Source organism: Macrobrachium nipponense, chromosome 26, assembly GCF_015104395.2.
Source record: "Macrobrachium nipponense isolate FS-2020 chromosome 26, ASM1510439v2, whole genome shotgun sequence".
NCBI lineage: Eukaryota > Metazoa > Arthropoda > Malacostraca > Decapoda > Palaemonidae > Macrobrachium > Macrobrachium nipponense.
Genome location: NC_087215.1, coordinates 56,371,736 through 56,381,718, shown reverse-complemented (window position 1 = coordinate 56,381,718; position 9,983 = coordinate 56,371,736). Strand labels below are relative to the sequence as shown.

Sequence of the window (9,983 nt, the reverse complement as noted above, 5' to 3'; positions counted from 1 at the left end):
AGCGTAACTCGAGGACATATGTCGGATCCACGAGGAGGTTACTGAGGGTCAGAGTGACTCCCATCGGGGGATTAGCTTTCGTACAGGTTGTAGAGTTTCCAATCAGGAACATTCTAATATCAGAGCCCATTCCAAAATTTATAAAGCTTACATCGAAAGAAGAGATTTCAGATTTAAAAATTATTTTACAGTAACTATTTGAGTAATTTATTCATTATTCAACAGGTCCTTGGTGGTGTAATAAAAAAAAATTATTAGGAAACGTGGGAAATAAAGAAATATGTTGGAATTAATTGGTTGTATATATATATATATATATATATATATATATATATATATATATATATATATATATATATATATATATATATGAAGAAAGGTATAAGCCACGAAGGAAAGTGAAACACTGGAGAAGCTACAAGATCTTCCGACTGACTCAGTAAAGGACGTTAAGTCGAAAGATCTTGCAACTACTCCATTGTTAAACTTTTCTTCATAGCTTATATCTTTATTTATGCATTTATCACGTTCCAAACTTTCGTGATTCAGTTATACATATTTATGAAACAACCCATCTCACAATCAGGAAAATGAAATTGCACTTTAAACATTAATCTTCCAATGCATTTCTAGACTTTTCTTTATTCATAGCAGCACATGAGAAAGTACTTCTCCAACTACTGGCTTCCAGCCGTAATATCGAACAACCTCATCCCAGCCGACGAAAGGAGACAGATGGGTATGCCAGATAAACATCAAATTGGCAAAATGTAAGTATCCTTTGCATATGCTTGCTCGTGTGTATGTTTTTAACCGAGTAATCACATGTTCACAGATAAACTACAGTCATTTTTTAAAACATAGTATACGGTAATTGCAGATCACCTCGTTACTCCATTTTTAGAAACAGTTCCTAAAATCTAATACGATAACCGCTTAAGGTCTCTTTTAGTTTCATCCCGCCCTAGTATGCCCTGAGTATGCCAAAGCCCTTATCATATGTGTATTTGTCATACCATCCATATAAACATCTTTAACGATTGTGGTGTACGAGTATATTTTACAGCAACATTTTGAAACCAAGGGTTTCATGCACGAAATCCCTGCAGTTGTTCGGGAATTTGTGAAATCACCGATTCACTTAGGGACTAGTACTACTAAACACGGCGGAACAGTGATTCATCTACAATTTCGTCGTGTATAGTATTAACCCCTCGGGGATCAAATGTATTTCGCCGTGGTTAGCATTAGCTCCTCGGGTTCCAAATTATTTCGCCGTGTTTAGTACTAGCTCTTCGGGGATCAAATGTATTTCGCTGTTTTTAGTACTAGCCCCTCGGGGATCATATGTATTTTGCCGTGTTTAGTACTAGTCCTTCGGGGATCAAAAGTATTTTGCCGTGTTTAGGACTAGCTCCTCGGGGATCAAATGTCGCTAAGTGAGCTAGTGATTTCACGAATTTCCTGAAGATTTCTGGAATTTTGTGAGATCCTTGGTTTCACAGTCTTACTGTACCATACAAAAAAATACAAAAAATAACCAACATGACTACTTCGGGGGCTCGGAATCCAGCTTAATAAACAGGTGAAAGAAAATCATTGATAAATTGAACTGGCGTCAAAATAACGATTGTCACCCAACTTAACCCTGAGAATAATGAAGAAACAAATCAAAAGAAAAAAGAAGGAAGGCTATTTAGAATACAGTTCAAGTCATGGCAAACACGTAACTATAAAAGAATTTACCAATCTTGGAAGTGATACCTAGGCTCCAGCAGATATCTGGAAACGACACTGCATCAAAAAACAGATGTTTTCACCTAATCAGCGACAAAATATTTTACTCCAAAGTAGAAAAATCATTCTTGAAAATTTGCATCCTGAAATTCAAACATTTCATACTTCTTTTCTAGCGTACGTCCAGCACCTGACACTCCATGTATCTTTCCATGAATTTTCCAGAATGATCTTCCAGATTCCCTGCGTACAAAGCTGTCGTATCGTCCCAAAGATCTACTTTCCTACAATAATTCCATGTGCCTTTCCAGAATGATCTTCCAGACTCCCTACATACAAAGCTGCCATATTTTCCCAAAGATCCACTTTCCTACAATAATTCCATGTGCCTTTCCAGGGCTTTTCCAGAATGATCATCCAGATTCCCTGTGTTCAAAGCTGCCGTATTTTCCCAAAGATCTACTTTACTACAGTAATTCCATGTACCTTTCCAGGGATTTTCCACACTGATCTTCCAGATTCCCTGCGTACAAAGCTGCCGTAATTTCCCAAAGATCTGCTTTCCTACAATAATTCTATGTACCTTTCCAGGGCTTTTCCAGAATGATCTTCCAGATTCCCTAAGTGCAAAGCAGCCGTATTTTCTCCAAAGAACTACTTTACTACAATAATTCCACGTACCTTTCCAGGGCTTTTCCAGAATGATCTTCCAGATTCCCTACATACAAAGCTAACGTATTATCCCAAAGAACTACTTTCCTACAATAATTCCATGAACCTTTCCATGCTTTTCCAGAATGATCTTCCAGATTCCCTACGTACAAAGAAGCCGTATTATCCCAAAGAACTACTTTACTACAATAATTCCATATACCTTTCCAGGGCTTTTCCAGAATGATCCTCCAGATTCCCAACATTCAAAGCAGCCCTATTCTCCCAAAGATATACTTTCCTACAATAATTCCATGTACCTTTCCAGGGCTTTTCCAGAACGATTTTCTGGATTCCATATGTACAAAGCTGCCGTATTTTCCCAAAGAACTACTTTACTACAATAATTCCATGTACCTTTCCAGGGCTTTTCCAGAATGGTCTTCCAGATTCCCTACGCACAAAGCTGTCGTATTATCCCAAAGAATTTCTTACCTATGATAATTCCATACACATCTCCAGGCTTTTCCAGAATGATATTCCAGATTCCCTACGTACAAAGCTGCCCTATTTTCCCAAAAAGCTACTTTCCTAGAATAATGGTATGTACCTTTCCAGGGCTTTTCCAGAATGATCTTCCAGATTTCCTACGTACAAAGCAGCCGTATTTCCCAAAGAATTACTTCACTACAATAATTCCACGTTCCTTTCCAGGGCTTTTCCAGAATGATCTTCCAGATTCCCTACGTTCAAAGAAGCCGTATTATCCCAAAGAACTACTTTACTACAATAATTCCATATACCTTTCCAGGGCTTTTCCAGAATGATCTTCCAGATTCCCAACATACAAAGCTGCCCTATTCTCCCAAAGATCTACTTTCCTACAATAATTCCATGTACCATTCCAGGTATTTTCCAGAAAGATTTTCTGGATTCCATATGTACAAAGCTGCCGAATTTTCCCAAAGAACTACTTTACTACAATAATTCCATGAACCTTTCCAAGGCTTTTCCAGAATGGTCTTCCAGATTCCCTACGCACAAAGCTGTCGTATTATCCCAAAGAATTACTTACCTACGATAATTCCATACACCTTTCCAGGCTTTTCCAGAATGATATTCCAGATTCCCTACGTACAAAGCTGCCCTATTTTCCCAAAAAGCTACTTTCCTAGAATAATGGTATGTACCTTTCCAGGGCTTTTCCAGAATGATCTTCCAGATTCCCTACGTACAAAGCAGCCGTATTTTCCCAAAGAATTACTTCACTACATTAATTCCATGAACCTTTCCATGCTTTTCCAGAATGATCTTCCAGATTCCGTACGTTCAAAGAAGCCGTATTATCCCAAAGAACTACTTTACAACAATAATTCCATGTACCTTACCAGGGCTTTTCCAGAATGATCTTCCAGATTCCCTGCGTACAAAGCAGCCGTATTTTCCAAAAGAACTACTTCACTACAATAATTCCATGTACCTTTCCAGGGCTTTTCCAGAATGATCTTCCCGATTCCCTACGTACAAAGAAGCCGTATTATCCCAAAGAACTACTTTACTATAATAATTCCATGTACCTTTCCAGGGCTTTTCCAGAATGATCTTCCAGATTCCCTACGCACAAAGCTGTCGTATTATCCCAAAGAACTACTTACCTACAATAATTCCATACACATTTCCAGGCTTTACCAGAATGATATTCCAGATTCCCTATGTACAAAGCTGCCCTATTTTCCCAAACAGCTACTTTCCTAGAATAATGCTATGTACCTTTCCAGGGCTTTTCCAGAATGATCTTCCAGATTCCCTACGTACAAAGCAGCCGTATTTTCCCAAAGAACTACTTCACTACAAAAATTCCACGTACCTTTCCAGGGCTTTTCCAGAATGATCTTCCAGATTCCCTACGTTCAAAGCAGCCGTATTTTCCCAAAGAACTACTTCACTACAATAATTCCATGTACCTTTCCAGGGCTTTTCCAAAATGATCTTTCAGATTCCCAGCGTACAAAGCTGCCGGATTATCCCAAACAGATACTCTCCTAGAATAATTCTACGCCTTTTCAGAGTTCGACAGTACTTAATGACAAAACCTTACTCAAGCCAAGTCAAAGAAGGACTGATTCGTATCGTCATGAAACCGTTTTCCTCACCATGGCATACCTTTGAAAGCCTTGGCCACATTTCACACCTCCAGTAGTTCGAAGAAGAAAATAATTCCTATATGCACCAGTTGCAATCTCGAGATATCATTTAGTCCAGCAGTTCTTCACCTGGGGGTCGTCAGCTATTTCCAAGGGAGCCGCGAACCCTACGGAAAAATGAAATTAAAAATCTTTAATTGTATTCGTTATTCTCTTAACAAGAGTGTCGACTAATAATCAGAAGTTTATGATAAAAATGCAAAAGTATTGCCTTGTAACGTTACTTTCCTAGAGTCTACTACTCTAGTTAGGCTCGTTGGGCTGACCATGTTTTGTGATTATTGCCCTCCCTTCCTATCCCTCGAAACCCCTTCTCTTTCTCATCTTTTTTTTTAAATTTTCCTTTAAATTTGGGAGGGAATTTTACTCATAGATGCAAGGGGGGCGTGAAAGAAAGGACCAATTCTAAGAGGGGGCGTGGTAATAAAAAGGTTAAGAACTACTGATTTAGTCTTTACAATCCAATATTCTACATATTCATTGAAGTTACCTGAGTGACCCCACCAAAGTCCTTGCTCTTATGATATGCCTGGATCTCAGGCCCTTGACAGACATGAAAGACTTCCATACTTGCAAGTTGCGTTCCCCGGACATGGTACAGGGTTTTTCTTGCAAAATACAATGCAAAACCATCATCGAGGTAAGGCCGTACATTAGGAATATCTATTAAATTAAACCTCCACCTTTTCAACCATAAGCTTAACAATACTTCTAGGGTGCGGTTGCTAGCCCCATCCCTTCTCAATCGTGGTTGCCACTAAGTGGCCCACCAATGTCGACAAACTACCTCAACCAATTAACTACTAGGGTGAAATTTTTCAAAAGACATGGCTAAATCATCCAGCTCCCCTATCCCGTCTATTACGATTGAACCAGAGAGAGAGAGAGAGAGAGAGAGAGAGAGAGAGAGAGAGAGAGAGAGAGAGAATATTACACACACACAAATATATATATATATATATATTATATATATATATATATATATATATATATATACATGCATATATATGTAGTGTATATATATATATATCATATATATACATATATATATATACGTGTATATGTGCATATATATGTATATATATATATATATATATATATATATATACATAGACTATATATATATTCTAAAAATACGAAGCACAAATCTTTTCAAACGAGAAGAATATCTTCTGACAAGAGTATGATGATTGATAACAGCCACGTCCATTAATGTCGTGAATATCAAGTATATGCAAATGACCCTTCTTAAATGGACTCGGTGATACAGGAACCCTAAAACTATAATTCACACTTGGAAGTTTCATAATTTTCTCAGTTTTCATTCGTTCTTTCGTAACGCAGATACACGGGGCCACGTCATTCTGTGAAATCGTTCGCATATTTCTCTTTTAGTTTACTTTTTCACTCGGTCGCGTATCCAACGTTCTGTTTTCTTTTCTCAGTAATAACATTCCAACCTATTTATCCTTTGCTCTGGAATTCTTTACTCTGGTATCCAGTGTTTTGTTTTCCTTTTATTTTAGGAGTTAATTTTAGCCTTTTTACTCTCTCTCTCTCTCTATGGCCAGGTATCCGACGCTCCTTTTCCAAATCATGTATAATTTACTTTCCTCGTGACTCAGGACTGTACGTTTTCCCTTTTATTTATTTTTTTTTATTCTAATTCATATTTCTCTTTGTTCAGGTATCCGACTTGTCAAATTTCCCCTTTCTGTTATTTTTCTTTCACATCGATCACCTTTCATCATATTTTTTCTATTCATCTTTATTATTTCATCTTCGGCCAGATACTCGACATCTCTGCTGATGAAAGTCCACAAAAGATTGGGCGGGCGATTCGTCCTTACCTTCCCGATGTTTCTGCGTCACGTCGTCTACACGCACCAGCATAACATCGTCGATAACCACTGGTGAGTCGTGAGTGTATGGCTTGCAACCGCACCAAAAAAAGAAAAGCAAAAATTGCCCCAAAGTTTCCTCGGCGCAATGGACTTTTCTGTACAGCGTTATATACGCTGTATTAAACTTTTAACCACGGAAACTCTTAGCCGGCCGTGGTGGCCTTCGTTGTTGCGGTGCCAAACGCATGATCATGACTAACTTTAACCTTAAATCAAATAAAAACTACTAAGGCTACAGGGCTGCAATTTGTTGTGTTTGATTATTGGAGGGTGGATGATCAACATACCAAATTGCAGCCCTCTAGCCTCAGTATTCTTGAAGATCTGAGGGCGGACAGAAAAAGTGGGGACAGACAGACAAAGTCTTCCTACTAATTTTCTTTTACAGAAGACTAAAAATCCATTTCAATAGTTTTCTTTCACAGAAAATTAAAAATCATGCTTTGAAACTCACAAAAAACCGTAAGAGTCTAGTATAATTGGGAATGAGTCAAAGGTCAGTAGCCATCTGAGTGAGCGTGGGTGATCAGTAAGAAACCAAGTGACTCAGTCTGGTGCCTCACTCCACTTTGTGACTCACTGCCAAAAATTGGCAGCAATTTTCTGCCAAGACTGATGGCACGGAGGAGTTGCTTGAATAGAAAGGTTGCCTAGGCAGAAACACGCATTTTCCAAACTTTAATAGTTGCCCAAAGAGAAACAGCTATTTTACTTTGTTTTTTTGTTCGAATTGTTTTTTTTTTTTTTTTTTTTTTTTTTTTTTTTTACGTTGCATGGAACCAGTGGTTATTCAGCAACGGGACCAACGGCTTTACGCGACTTCCGAACCACGTCGAGAGTGAACTTCTATCACCAAAAATGCACATCTCCGACCCCTCAGTGGAATGCCCGAGAATCGAACTCGCGGCCACCGATGTGGCAGGCCAAGACCATACCGATCACGCCACTGAGGCGCTTAACAACTATTTTACGAATTCTTAATTAAAGAAGTCTGCACAATCCTTACTTGAGGATGTGCAGAAAAAAAAAATGTCTACAAGGCACCCTTGAAATGTGTGCATTCTAACGGAATAAAATACTTAAATGATCCTTCGATAGCTGCCCCAAATCAAAATTTACATTCCACGCCGCGCATATAAACATCCCTATACGACCGCAGAATTAAAAATTTAATGGCCTTTTGAGAAATGTTTGTTGACGAACTTTTAGGACGGGACACTCTCGCCTAAAAGAGCCCAACTCATTGAATATGTGGGTCATATACCAATGGAAATCGGAATTTCACATTAAGAATTCATGGCTGCTTTAAATAGGTCTTTACGTGCTCGCCTACCGATTCGGTAGTCACGAGTTCGACTCCCTGCTCTAACAACGTAAAATCAGAGGAATTTATTTCTGGTTATTAGAAGTTCATCTCTCGATATAATGTGGTTCGGATCCCACAATATTCTTGATATTATGTGGTTCGGATCTCACAATAAGGTGTAGGGCCCGTTACTAGGTAGCCAATTGGTTCCTAGCCACGTAAAAATATCTAATCCTTTGGGCCAGCCCTAGGAGAGCTGCTAATCAGCTCAGTGGTCTGGTTAAACTAAGACATACCATTTTTTTTAAAATAGGTATTAAAATAAAATAAAAAGGCCAAATTAGGATACAAAGCACATTCAACACTATATCCAATGGATGTACCGTGTTGAAGAACTATTTCTCAAGTGAATATACAATGTATAGTTCCTTTCGGGCTCAGTTAAAATAAGTTCCATTAAAAGATGAACCCTATTCATATGGAACAAGCCCAAAGGGGCCATTGCATTGAAATTCAAGCCTCCAAAGAATATTAAGGTCTTCATTCGAAAGGAGTCCAACCAGAAGGTAATGGGAAATACAGAAAGAGAATCAGTTACTAGAAAAGCAAACAATCTGCCATTTTAAGAGGAATTCTATAAAGATATATTTAGTGGTTACAAATATTTAATCAACGCTAGAGGGCCTTCGGTGTTTTTGCACAAATTATGTTACAACCATTTCGCCATAACCATAGTTGACGTTTAATGTGTAATTACTCTACATGACGTCATGAGTTTTTGTAGTGAACACAGTGTAAATGAAGATTTGGAAGGTCTTAATTTATAATATTATGAATAATCTATCTCATAACTGATAATCCACCCAATAATTTATCTAAATAGTCAACTGATTTTAGTCACACGCTGGATCTCATTCTAATCATCAATCAAACGTGCATCGAAATTTTCTGTTCTTAAAACCAAAACAAAAGATAAAATTACAAACAGTATATTTTTTCTACAAGTTTATATTTTCGTCCAACGAATTTTAATAAAATACCTCTAATTCTCAAATTTGAATCAAACTTCATTTTTTACAAATAAACTAGACCAGCCGCTCTTCAGTTGCTCATCAGATGCGGTAGAGTGAGGGTGCGTCCCTTGCCTCCGGAAGGCGCTGCCACGAGATGCAAGATCCATGGCCAACTTTAACCTTAAACGAAATAAAAGGTGCTAAGGCTGGAGGACTGCAATTTGGTATGTTACATGGTTGGAGGGTGGCTGATCAACATGCCAATTTGCAACCATCTAGCCTCAGTAGTTTTTAAGCTCTGAGGTCAGACAGAAAAAGTGCGGACGGACAGACAAAGCCATCTCAATAGCTTTCTTTTACAGAAAACTAAAACAAAGACAAAACAAAAAACATATTATCTGCAGGTCTTCATTCTCATTCCAAGTTCAGATCCTTCTACGCCTACGCCTGAAGGAACGATTCTCCTGACGAGGTTGCCACTTCTCCTCTCTTTCAGGAAGCCGATCGACTGGATCTGCTCTCCGTGTCTCCTCCATTACAACTTCGTGGTGAAACTCGAAACTATGACCGAGGACCTCGACTACGTGTTCCGTAAGCTCGACATTCCCTCCGAGCCCTCCATTAAGAAAAACAAGGAACGGTCTGTGGCGAGCCCGTGGACTGACATTGGGTACGTTTATCCGCAAATCTAATGTAGTATATATAGTATATATACATTTGAATGTGTTTGTGTTCGTGTGTTTGTGTTCGTGCATGTGTGTTTGTGATTCACTGAGAGACCCAACAGCAATGCGTCGAACAGACCCTGTGTACAGTATACAGTATTACAACAGTATGAACAGTTTATATAATATATAATAATATATATTATATATATAATATAGATATAGATAGATAATATATACATTATATATATATATATATATATATAATATATATATATAAAGAAAAAACGGAGGAAGAGAATTCTGAAACTTCCAAGCCAAACGTGTTTCATATTGGAGGAAAGCAAATTCAGCAGATTGGTGGCCGGTACTGATTAAGCCGGCCTTATGCCAGGACAAACCTCTGCATTACAGGGCGACCCACAAGTGACGATGGGGTTTTGTAGTGAATAAGAGACATGGCGTAGACCTACGTACTCGAAGCAACCAACCGAGTCAGAGGT

The 9,983-nt window shown here is 38.3% G+C and overlaps 2 long non-coding RNA genes across 2 annotated transcripts in view; one reads left to right on the top strand and one right to left on the bottom strand.

The window, feature by feature from the left end:
* The first annotated feature begins 646 nt into the window (after positions 1–646).
* LOC135200294 (uncharacterized) lies at positions 647–9,470 on the top strand. The gene is made up of 3 exons (XR_010311250.1): positions 647–770; positions 6,383–6,505; positions 9,312–9,470. It is a non-coding gene; the product is annotated as an uncharacterized LOC135200294 (long non-coding RNA).
* Positions 4,358–9,983, bottom strand: part of LOC135200293 (uncharacterized) — a 40,697-nt gene continuing 35,071 nt past the window's right edge. Inside the window, exon 3 of the long non-coding RNA XR_010311249.1 lies at positions 4,358–4,699. This is a non-coding gene — a long non-coding RNA (uncharacterized LOC135200293). The remainder of the gene's footprint in view (positions 4,700–9,983) is intronic.